A 12,405-nucleotide genomic window follows, 5' to 3' on the forward strand; every position below is an offset into this window, starting at 1 on the left:
CCTTTCCCAGCTACACCTCCTGGAGGAAGAACCACTCTTCTCTTCTAAATTTGGTTACTTAGGCCTGTTCTCAGCCTCTTGAGAATGGGATCGTGCAGTGTGTACGGTTTACGCGTGGCTTCCTGTGTGGGAGTAACGGCTGGGATTCACAGCCGCGTGCACATACCACCGGTTGGGTTTTCTCTTGCTGTGGACTATTCCCTGTATGGACATACCGTGACTCATCGATCCATTCATGGCCTTCGAGTTCTTTCCAAATGGAGGCTGTTACAAATAAAGCTGCAGTATACATTTTTGTGCCTGTGTTTTTGGTGGGTATGTGCACTCATTCTTCTTGGGTTTATACCCAAGAGTCGAACTGCTGTGTCATAAGATAGGTGTGTGCTTGTTTTAGCAAAACTGGCAGTTTCCAAACGCTCTCCGAAGCGAGTTTATCATTTTACACTGTCACCGGCGAACTACAAAAGTTTCCATTGCTACACATCCTTACCAACACTCATTATTGTCATTCTTTAATTTTACCCATTCTGATCTGTAATCGTGTCTCGTTGCGGCTTTAATTAACATTGATCAGCAACAGTACCTCTTGGTATGCCCGTAGCTATTCATATACTTTTTTTTAAAAGATTTATTTATTTATTTATGAGAGAGAGAGAGAGGGAGAGAGAAGCAGAGACACAGGAGGAGGGAGAAGCAGGCTCCATGCCGGGAGCCCAACGTGGGACTCGATCCCAGGACTCCAGGATCGCGCCCTGGGCCAAAGGCAGGCGCTAAACCGCTGAGCCACCCAGGGATCCCCTATTCATATACTTATTAAAGTATTTGTTCAAGTCTTTTGCCCACTTGTAAATGATATTATCGTCTTATTATTGATTTCTACAAGTTCTTTATACACTTTTTATACAAGTTGCCAAAGATCCTGTTGACCCTTGAGAAATGGAAGGAGAAGGGGTGTCGGAGCCCCCGGTCCCTGTGTAGGCAACAATCCACATGTGACCCTTGACCCCCCAAAGTCTTCAATACTAATAGCCTACTGTTGACCAGAAGCCTTACTGATAACACACTTGTCGGTTAACATATATTTTATGTTACATGTTTTATGTACAGTATTCTTACCATCAAGTATGCCAGAGAAAAGAAAGTGTTATTAAGAAAATCATAAGGGAGAGAGAAATGCATTTACAGTACTGTCCTCTAGCGGAAAACATCCGTGTGTAAGTGGAGCCGTGCAGTTCGAAGGTCAACTGCACGTGTGTGTTTTGAATATCTCTGCCAGGCTAGGCCTTGCCTTTTAGTTTTATTTTTTATTTTTTATTATTCATGAGAGACACAGAGAGAGAGGCAGAGACCCAGGCAGAGGGAGAAGCAGGCTCCATGCAGGGAGCCCAACATGGGACTCGATCCCGGGACCCCGGGGTCACACCCTGAGCCAAAGGCAGATGCTCAACCACTGAGCCACCCGGGCATCCCTAGGCCTTGCCTTTTAGTGGTATATTCCAATGAGTGGAAGTTTTTCATTTTGATGAAATCCAGTTTATCTTTTTTTCAGTATGGTTAGTGCTTTGACAGATCTTTGCCATCCTGAATGTTACCAAGGGGCTCTCTTTTTTTAGAAGCTTTATAGTTTTAGCTTTTAAGTCTATGATCCATCTCAGATTAATTCTCTATATAAGGTAGAAGGGGAATTGTCTTTATTAAAGTATTCTTACTGCAGCTATTTTTAAAATGTGATCCCTGAGAACAGAATATTAGAGGCACCTCTGTTTCCTTTAATACTTTCTATTATTCAGTTTTATCCGGGTCAAAGGTGATTTATCTAGATGTGGTTTATACATCTTTGGAGTTGGTCCTTTTCATGAACTTTGAGGTAGGAAAGTTGACATTCGGTTTTTAAGTAAGTTGTGCTAGGGATCCCTGGGTGGTGCAGCGGTTTGGCGCCTGCCTTTGGCCCAGGGCGCGATCCTGGAGACCCGGGATCGAATCCCACATCGGGCTCCCGGTGCATGGAGCCTGCTTCTCCCTCTGCCTATGTCTCTGCCTCTATCTCTCTCTCTCTCTCTGTGTGGCTATCATAAATAAATAAAATTTAAAAAAAAAAGTAAATTGTGCTCAAAATACTGAAAAATTCCGAAATTAAAATTTTTCTTGAAAATCTATTATCTAAGTGGCATAAAATAACTTCAAATTTAATGCAGTTATTTGTTTAAAATTTTGGATATTAGTATACCAATTCTATAACCATTGGAGTCACAAAAATTGTATTTGTTACTCTGCCGTGTACTGTTATTTTAAATGTTTTTATGCATGTAAGGTATTCTCCTAGATATTATCTAGCCTAATTAATATTCCCACTATCCATTGATTTTCCTATTATCCAACTCTAAGAAATTTCTCAATGTCGTCTTTTTTTTTTTTTTTAAGATCTTATTTATTTTCAAGAGAGGTAGAGAGTAGGCGGTGGATCAGAGGGAGAGGGACGAGCTGACTTCATGCTGAGCGAGGAGCCCAGCACGGGGCTCAACCCCAGGACCTCAGGGTTAGATCATAACGTAGGCCGAAACCAAGAGCTGGACGGACGTTCAACCAACTGAGCCGCCCAGCCATGATCTGCTTCTATATGTAAAATTAATAGTTTTCCCAGTCAATTACTTATAACTCTTTTTAAATCCATTCCCATAAATATTTTGGCTTATCGGTAATTCCAGCACATACGGCATATTCATTCAGTTGGTCCTTCGGCAAATACTTAGCACCTATGGAGTGCCAAGTGCTGGCCTAAGCACTGGGACTTCAACGTTTAGCAAAACAGGCAAAACTTCCTACTTTCATGGAGCTTATATTTTAGTGAGATTTTTTTTTCACTTCAATTTATATCCCAATTATTTACCTTTATTTACCAGTGATGTTCAGATTATTAACAACACGTCTGAATTATTCGCAGTAGATTATATGCCCGTCAGATTGTGTGCTCCCTGTTCATAGTACAGAGCTCTTTTGAGAAGTTGCTACCCAGCCTGGAATTTTCGTCCCCAGACCCTCACATCGCTGGTAGTGCCTTTGGTCTCAGCTCTCGCCCGTGGAATGGCACAGAATTGGTGTGTCACTTCCAGGCCAAGGGACCGGAGAAGCGCTGTGTTCTTTTCACCTTCTGCGGGCTGAATGTGGATGACCGTGAGGTCCTAGGGGATGGTGGAGCCGAGGGAAAGAGCCAATCCCAGAGTCTCCTTAGAAAGGAGGTCTAAGGACCAATAACTCCGAGTTTCTTGTGAGCAAAAAAATAAACTTTACTATGTGAAGCTAGTGAAATGTAAGGTTTATTTATTTCAGCAGTGAGCATCACCCTGACTACTACAGTCGCCTGGTTAATGCTGCAGACGTTGCTCGTGTGTATAGATACGATGTTTACCTGAAAACAGAACCATTATCGTTGCTCGAGTACAGTCTGGGGGTTGCCAAAAATGGTATTAAAGAAGGCAGTCGGGGGCGCCTGGGGGGCTCAGTCAGTCAAGCGTCTGCCTTCGGCTCAGGCCATGATCCTGGGGTCCTGGGATCGAATCCCACATCAGGCCCCCTGCATGGAGCCTGCTTTTCCCTCTGCTCTCTCTCTCTCTCTCTCTCTTTTTCTCTCTCTCTCTCTCTCTCTCTCCCCCTCTCTCTCTTGGTGTCTCTCATGAATAAATAAATCTTAAAAAAAAAAAAAAGGTGGGGAGGGGTGTAAAAGAAAGTAGGAGTAATCCTGAGCACTAGGCATCCCCAGGCCTTGCCTTTTAATGGTAAATTCCAATGAGTGGAAGTTTTTCATTGGAATTCTGATAAAATTCCTTAGGAATAAGGGATGTGGGGACACAGTGTAGGAAAACGATGTTCTTCTTCAATCATATAGTAGCAAGTATAAAATGGGTCAGAAAATAATACTTTATGTGTTCATATAAAAATAGAATTTGTTGCCTCTGTGGAAGTTGAACCAATGACTAGAAATGAGTGGGAGAGAAACTTCATTTTTTTCATTTTTGAATATTGTACTGTATAAATAATCACCTATTTAAAAATACATTTTTAAAAAATGCAACATTCTGTGATTAACTTGTGAGAATTAATTGGTGTCAGGGAAGATATAATTTTACTGAATTTCAACAAAATCCTTTATGAAAATCTATGGATGGGTTTGCAAAAGTGATACCATAATTCAGTGAGCAGCCTTGGTGAGACCGTTTGCTTAGATCTACCAAGTTACAGAGGCTTCCACTTATAACAGCTATTGGGTCAGTGTTGAAAGAAACTGAATTTAGAATTAAGCCTCTGAATCACAAGGTCCTAAAGAGATAAATACGTATTTTTTATTATGTCGAAACATATTTGACTCTATTTTTTTATTTAAAATTTTCTAATGTATCATAATATATAATATCCCGAGGTTTTCATCCAATGAACTCTTAAAAACAAAACCGCCAGTTTATTTTATCAGCGAAAGATGCGTTTATTTGGGAATAAGAGAGACTTACAATTCGGGACAAGCAAGCTCCAGCAAAATCATAGCCCCCAGGCGCCCTGTTCTTGAATCCATCTGTTGGCTTACGTGGGTGCTACAGTGTATGTAACATTAGCCCGTAGACAGAATCCTGGGTGAGAAGCGCGGTATTGGGAACGCGCGCCCTGAAAGCTCCTGCTGGCGGCGCCTGGGGGGCTCCTGGGGGGCTCCTGGGGGGCTCCTGGGGGGCTGCCTGCAGCTCTGCTCATGATCCGGCCGGGATGGAGCTGTGGGGCGTCTGCCTCTCCCTCTCCCCCTGCTCGTGCTCGCCACTCGCTCGCTCGCTCGCTCTGTGTCAGATAATTAAAATCTTTAAAATAATAAAATAAAATAAAAATAAAGGTTCCTGCTGATGCATTGCTTGGTCAGAGCTGGGGGAGGTCCCTGGGGTACGGCTCGCCGCGGCCGCCCGGGAGAGCATCTCTGACGGAGTAGGTCACCTCGGCCTCGGAAGCTGCTGGGAGCTGACACCTGGCAGCGGCCAGGCCTGGGGTGGGGCGACAGGGAGGACATGAGGGAGCGGCCGGCCGGGGGACAGCTGTCCTGGAGCCACTGAAACGGTTTCCGAGTGGGGCCTGGTAGCAGCACAGCAGCGTCAGTGAAGCGGTTGCCTAAGTGCCTCGCTCCTGCCTCCCAGAGCTAAGCCTGTCACGGGGGGGCTGAAGTGCTGGTTTTTATGAAGCTCCCGAGAATTCCTAAACTAACCAGGATTTAAGGAGGTCTAAGTGGGGGGCCGGGCTGGCGCAGCCCCTGGAGCGGGCGGCCCTGGGTCTCCGCGGCCGAGCCGGGCTCGTGTGGTGCAGAGCTACTTAATAGGGGGGCAGCCCGGGGGGCTCCGCGGGGTAGCACCTGCCTTCGGCCCAGGGCCTGACGCTGGGGTCCCGGGATCGAGTCCCACGTCGGGCTCCCTGCCCGGAGCCTGCTCCTCCCTCTGCCTCTCTCTCTCTCTCTCTCTGTCTCTCTGTCTCTCTGTCTCTCTCTCTGTCTGTCTGTCTCTCTGTCTCTCTGTCTCTCTCTCTCTCTCTCATAAATAAATAAAATGTATTTTTTAAGTCATGAGTGCACGCATACACTCTGGACGACGCGTGGGTTGGTACCGTGGAGAAAGGTGACGGAGCGGCCACTCGGAGACACGCGGCCGGGTCGCCAACCCCCGGTGAGGATGCTGTGCTTCCCGGAGCCCTGTGGGGTGTCGGGGTCGCAGGGGGTGGGCCGTGAAGGAACCCACGCGGGGCGCCACGAAGACAGGCGCACTGTCAGCTGCGAGGGCGGGAGGGCAGGACGAGGGCGGCCGCGGGCCGGGGTGCGGGCCAGGGTCGTGGGGCGGCGAGGAGACCCGGGACCCTGTGCGTCCTGCCCTCTGTTGAGAGCTGCACGGGCTGTGCCTGCCCGTTGGGGCCTGTGGCTGGGGTCACCTCGGGCCTGCGTGTGTCCAGCTCGGGGCCCTGTGACCCCCCAGAGGTCCGCCCTGCACTGGCCGGCGGGGCCCGGGCCGGAGCGGGGTGAGGGGCTCAGGGGCGGCGCCGGCCTGGGCTGCGGTCCCCGTCGCTCTTCGCTTTCAGCGGTGGCGCAGGTGCCCCCGGGACGCAGGGCCCCAAGGCCTGTCAGGGACCTGCCGAGCCGTCGGGAGGACGCGCTGTCGGGCCAGCAGCATCCTGCCCAGCCGAGGGGGCCCCCAGGAGGCGGCACAAGTGGAGGGCGCCAAGGGGCCGGAGGGCAGCAAGGACGTCCTCGGCCAAAGAAGGGGAGGACGCGACTGGGCAAGGCCGCCTTCCCCCCCGCGGTGTCCCCCGCAGGTCCCCGGTCCCCCCTCTCAGGCTGCCTTACCCGCTCCCGCAGGAGTGTCCCCACTGAGCAGCTGGGACCACACTTGCGGGACAGGCTGGCACCCGGCTCCTCGGGCCCTGCGGAGGGCTGGGGACCTGGCCCGGGCGGCGCCACCGTGGGTCCGAGGTCCTGCTCCTACCCGCACGACCAGGCCTCCGTGCAGGGGTCGCGAGCCGCACACTCAGGAATGTGCTGGCCTCGGACGGCGGTGGGAGGCCCCGGCAGCGGTGCACGGTGTCCCCTGCGCTGCCCCCTGTGCTGTCCCTGGCGCTGTACCCTGCGCCGTCCCCTCGGTGTCACCCTCGCCGCCACCCTCGCCGTCCACTGTGCTGTCCCCCTCGCTGTCCCCTCGGTGTCCCCCTCGCCGTCCCCTCGCTGTCCCCCTCGCCGTCCCCCTCGCCGTCCCCTCGCCGTCCCCCTCGCCGTCCCCCACGCCGTCCCCTCGCCGTCCCCCTCGCCGTCCCCTCGCTGTCCCCCTCGCCGTCCCCCTCGCCGTCCCCCTCGCCGTCCCCCTCGCCGTCCCCCACGCCGTCCCCTCGCCGTCCCCCTCGCCGTCCCCCTCGCCGTCCCCCTCGCCGTCCCCCTCGCCGTCCCCCACGCCGTCCCCTCGCCGTCCCCCTCGCCGTCCCCCACGCCGTCCCCTCGCCGTCCCCCTCGCCGTCCCCTCGCCGTCCCCCTCGCCGTCCCCCACGCCGTCCCCTCGCCGTCCCCCTCGCCGTCCCCCTCGCCGTCCCCCACGCCGTCCCCTCGCCGTCCCCCTCGCCATCCCCCGCGCTGTCCCCCTCGCCGTCCCCCTCGCCGTCCCCTCGCTGTCCCCCTCGCCGTCCCCCTCGCGGTCCCCCTCGCCGTCCCCCACGCCGTCCCCTCGCCGTCCCCCTCGCCGTCCCCCGCGCTGTCCCCCACGCGGGCGGGCTGCTCCTACAGAGGTCACCGAGGTCAGCAGCGCGACAGGAACCACCTGCCGCCTCCCCCTCCGGGAAATCAGGCCTGCGCCCGCCCCAGCCCGTTTAGCACCGCGGCCCCCCCGGGGCGACCGAAGGTGTAAACGGGAAAGAGAAACAGCAGCGGCGGGAGCCTGACGGGTGGGCGCGCCCCTCGGAGCAGGACGCAGGAGCCCGAGAAGGCAAAAGACTGGAGCTGCTGAGGCGCGTGTCCGCCCAGAAAAGAACTCGCGGAAGACTCGAGCAAACGGTCACCGGCGGTCAGAGAGCCGGGCCCGCGGGGGGGGCCGCACCTGCGCGCGGGGGGCGGGCGTGGGGGGGCGATGCCCAGAGCCCAGCGCCCTGTCGGTGTCCCCAGCAGCGGCCCGCGGGGCCAGGTCGCAGGTGCACAGCCACGGCCGCGGGTTCCTGCCGCTGGCGCGCGTGGGGAGCTCCTGAGGCCCGCAGTGTGCGGACTCGCTCCTCCCTGCGCTTCTCCCACCTCCTCCCTATGCTCCTCCCTGCGCTCCTCCCACCTCCTCCCTGGGCTCCTCCCACCTCCTCCCTGGGCTCCTCCCACCTCCTCCCTGCGCTCCTCCCACCTCCTCCCTGCGCTCCTCCCACCTCCTCCCTGGGCTCCTCCCTGCGCTCCTCCCACCTCCTCCCTGCGCTCCTCCCTGTGCTCCTCCCACCCCCTCCCTGCGCTCCTCCCACCTCCTCCCACCTCCTCCCACCCATGTGTCGTAGCTCACAGGCCCTTTTCTGTGTGTGTGGCCCCAGGAAGAGCCTACAGAGCCCTGGCATTGGCACGAGCCCCTTCCCGGCCCCGCCACCCGCGTCCCTTGTCGTCGCCAGCCCAGCTCCCGCGGTCCCTCTGGTCAAGGACGGAAGAAGGGCGCGCACACCCCTCCCCCCCCACCCCCCGCCTTGGCGACCTGCTGGCCCCTCCCGTCCGACCCACCCCACGGAAGGTATTGGCCGCGGCGCCGAGGCATCCTCTGCTGCAGTGGTGCCACCTGCACCCCCAGGGTTCCCTGCAGGACCCGGCCCAGAACCGGGGCGGGGGGGGCGGGGGGCGTTCCGTGGGTCCGGGGAGCGTGGCTTTGGGCGGCGCAGCACAGTCCCCAGCGGGGCAGGCCGCCACCGCGCTCACCTGCCGCGCTCACCTGCCGCGCTCACCTGCCGCGCTCACCTGCCGCCAGGCCCGGACACGGCGCGGCGCCCAGCAGGCTGCTCCCCGAAGGCCCTTCGGATTGCAAGTCAGGACGGTCCTCACCGCGCGGCGCCTCGCTTCGCGGCCTTCGGGTAACCGCTTATGTTGGACGTTTTAATATCTGATCAATATTCGACTTTTCTTTCCGCTAATGTTCGTGTGTCACATATTTTGCATCTTCTTATATTGAATCTTCCTGTAAGTTCTCTTCCAGGTGTATTTCGGAGAAGCGAGTTCAAGCCCTGGACTCTGATGGGGATCGCTTAGATATTGGGGCTCGTTCTTTTTATCACATTGTTATGTTTTTCATTGACCTTCCTTTCCCGTTCTTCCTTTTTCTCCATCCCTGCCCTCTGTTGGGTCAATAAAATGGTCTCGACTCCCTCATTCCCCACCTAACAGCTTTATTTCTGTTCTTCTCAGAACTATCTCTTATTTTTCAACATATATACTTATCAATATTTTTTTCTAAGAAAGTTATCATGTAATTCTTTCTTCCTGCAAAAGATTTTTTTTTTTTTTAAGATTCGTTTACTTATTTTAGAGAGAGACAGTGAGCAGGGGAGGGGGAAGGGGCAGAGGGAGAGACAGTATCTTAAGCAGACTCCCTGGGGCTCCACGCAGGACTCCGTGTCACGACCCTGAGATCATGACCTGATCCGAAACCAAGACTTGGACGCTCAACCCTCTGAGCCACCCAGGTGCCCCATTCCTGCAAAGGATTTTTTGTGCACTTTACCCATTTAACAGCCCTATCCTTTCCCATCTTGCCATTGTTGTCCAGGGCATTTGGCTTTTTTTTAATTAAAAAAATCATTTTTATAGGGGCACCTGGGTGGCTCAGTTGGTTCTGCCTTCAGCTCAGGTCCCGGTCACAGGGTCCTGGGATCCGCGGATAATCTGCTCATGCTCGATCTCTCTCTCTCTCTCTCTCTCTAGTAAATAAATAATCTTTTAAAGAATCATTTTTATAATCAAGCATTAATTAAATCCACTGACATTTCATCACGTCTCATTATGTTTTCTTGAATCCAAAGCCTTCTGTTGGGGTTCACTTTTCTTCCAGCTGAAGTTCACTTATTAAAAATCTTCCCTGTTGAGGTCTGGGTGGGGGAAGGACTTCTGCGTATTTGACACTGTCTTGATTTTGCCCTCGGTGGTGGGTGGTAATTCATTTGGGGACAGAATTCCAGTGAGCGGTTCCTTGCCCAGAGCAGCGAGGAAGGCACCAGCCGTTTTCTGGCACCGGCTGTTTCGGGTAAAAATTCCACTGCGCGTCCAAGCTTCATTGCTCCGTGGTCGTCCGCCTTTCTCTTGATAGGGTCTAAACTTCGTGTTTAGTTTGGTTGCTCAGCACTTTCACCAGAACTTTCTAGATGTCTTTCTGTATTGTTTGTTCATCTGTTTGGTTTTTAGATTCTGCATAGGAGGGGATCCCTGACTGGCTCAGCGGTTTAGCGCCGCCTTCGGACCAGGGCGTGACCCTGGAGACCCGGGATCGAGTCCCGCGTCAGGTTCCCTGCATGGGGCCTGCTTCTCCCTCTGCCTGTGTCTCTGCCTCTCTCTCTCTCTGTCTCTCATGAATAAATAGAATCTTAAAAAAAAAAAAAAAAAGATTTTGCATACGAGTGACCTCATACAGTATTTGTCTTTGTCTTATTTCACTTACCTGGTGCCCTCTCGTGCGTCTGGGTTGTGACCAGTGGCAAGGTTTCATTTATTTACTCATTCGAGAGGGAGTGAGCAGGTGAGAGCGCGAACAGCGGGGAGGGCCAGAGGCAGAGGGAGAAGCAACCTCCCTGCCAATCAGGACCCCGGGATCCTGACCTGAGCCGAAGGCAGACGCATCGACGGAGCCCCTCAGGCGCCCCAGAACAATTATAATATTGACTCAAAGTCATCTTTTAAATTTGATATAATTTAAACTTGATTTATTTCTCGAGGAATACTACTTACTCTTACTTATATTAATAAATACAAATGAAAATAAACACGAAGACACCTGAGAGCGACGGAACAATTTTGGGGTTGGCCCTGGGCTGACCTCCCTCCCGGGCCTTACACCGCCAGCGGCTAAAACCCCATGTCTTTAGAGGCCCTTTGTGAGGTTCCAGTGCAAGGGGCCGACTCCCCTCGTCTCTCATCGGAAAAAGTGAGTCTTTCTTCCTGGGCGATTGGACAGGGGAGGTTTGGCTGGTGTCCGGGGCGTCTCTGGGGGGGGGGGGTGGCCGGGAGCAGGACAGGTGCTGGTTCTGTCCCCTCCTGAAGGAGGACCCGCCGAGGGGGCTGGGAGCAAGGGGTCGTCGGGGCCTCGCCTCGCGGCCCGGCCTGTTCTCCCAGCTCCGGGGGTGGGCGTCCTGTTGGCCCCGCGGACCCCGAACGCGTGACAATAGGGTCCTCGCAGCGGCAGGTGACCCAAGCTCCATTCCCAGCCACGAGTGGGGACAGCCCTCGGGGGGCCGCTTGGAGGGTGTGGAGCCCCTACAGGTGCCCCCGGAGCAGCATGGCCGGGCTGGGTGGTGGCCCGACACGCGGTGAGGGACCGGGGGCTGGGCACCTGCAGCCCAACAGCGGCCCTGCCCCCCGCAGCCTGCGGCCTTCGGGCTGGTGTCGCCAGCTCACGCTGGGGGAGGGGACGGCATCGCGGGGCAGCCCTGACCTGACCCCGACCCCAACCCTGACCCCGACTCCGACCCGACCCCGGCCCTGACTGCAACCCCGACCTGACACCGACCCCGACCCCGAGGTCCCCGAGCCCGTGGACCAGGCGGCAGGTGCGGCAGGTGCAGCAGGTGCATGGCTCACTGGAAGCCCGCGAGGTGCGGCCCATCAACGGGGGCTCAAAGGCCGCAGGAAAGAAACCCCCGCAGACCCAGGCCCGCCTCCCTCCCGGTAGAGACCGAGTCCCGAGCAAGTCCCGCCACAGAGAACCAGGTGCCCGGCCCCCAGGCGCCCCTCTGCCCCCCACCCCGCAACCTCACACCTCGGCGGCAACAATGAGCTTTTAAAGTATAAACCAGGGGCGCCTGGGGGGGCAGAGGGGAGCGCTGCCTGCGGCTCAGGCGTGACCCCGGGTCCCGGGATCAAGTCCCACCTCGGGCTCCCTGTGTGGGGCCTGCTTCTCCCTCTGCCTGTGTCTCTGCCTCTGTGTGTGTGTCTCATGAATAAATAAATAAAATGTTAAAAATAAATAAAATATAAACCAGAAGGTGTCGTTCTGCTTAAAACCCACCTGTGGCTTCCGGCCGTGTCTGAGGTCCCCGGCTCCGTGGGCTCCGTGGGCTCCGTGGGCCACCATCACTTTCCCACTCACCGGTTGCTGCTTCCTGCTCTCCCCGAGGAAGCTCCCTCAGGCCCCGACGGCTGCCTCCTGCCGGAGCGGCACCTGCCTGGTGACCGGTGCCCACAGTGCCCGCTGCTGGGCAACAGGCACAAACCTCCCCCTGGACCTCCCTCTGCTCCTAGGATCAACTATCCAACTTCAACCACCACCTGCATACATTTCCTGGGAAAGCGGGGAAGCTTTTCCCAAGGTCAGAACTCAAGAGGCGCTAATCTCGAATTTTCTGAGTAGCGTAGAGAACTGGTCACAGCTGACAAGCCTGTGGGCCTCCCCGACCCCTCCCAGCCCGCATCTGACTTGGTCCCTCCAAGCCCCTGACCACACACACACAGGGTCTGGCCAAACCTGTGCCTCCGTGGCTGAGGTTGAAGTTCCTTCAGGACGCCAGCATTACAAGGTGGAATAAAACAGCAATGACCAATCATACACCATTTTAGAAAAATCAAAATTACAAGCAAAAAAAAAAAAAAAAGATTTTAAAACATCCCCAAACCTGTAATAACTACAGTGATATAATTAATAATATTCTTCTATGTCCTACTATATGATTCCCCATACCAATATGCACGTATAA

The 12,405-nt window shown here is 54.9% G+C and overlaps 1 long non-coding RNA gene across 1 annotated transcript; it reads left to right on the plus strand.

Moving 5' to 3' along the window:
- Positions 1-7,992: 7,992 nt before the first annotated feature.
- LOC140595526 (uncharacterized) lies at positions 7,993-11,696 on the plus strand. Its single transcript, XR_011997241.1, has 2 exons — positions 7,993-8,246; positions 8,478-11,696. It is a non-coding gene; the product is annotated as an uncharacterized lncRNA (long non-coding RNA).
- Positions 11,697-12,405: the final 709 nt, after the last annotated feature.

The sequence above is a fragment of the Vulpes vulpes genome, chromosome 14 (genome assembly GCF_048418805.1).
Source record: "Vulpes vulpes isolate BD-2025 chromosome 14, VulVul3, whole genome shotgun sequence".
NCBI lineage: Eukaryota > Metazoa > Chordata > Mammalia > Carnivora > Canidae > Vulpes > Vulpes vulpes.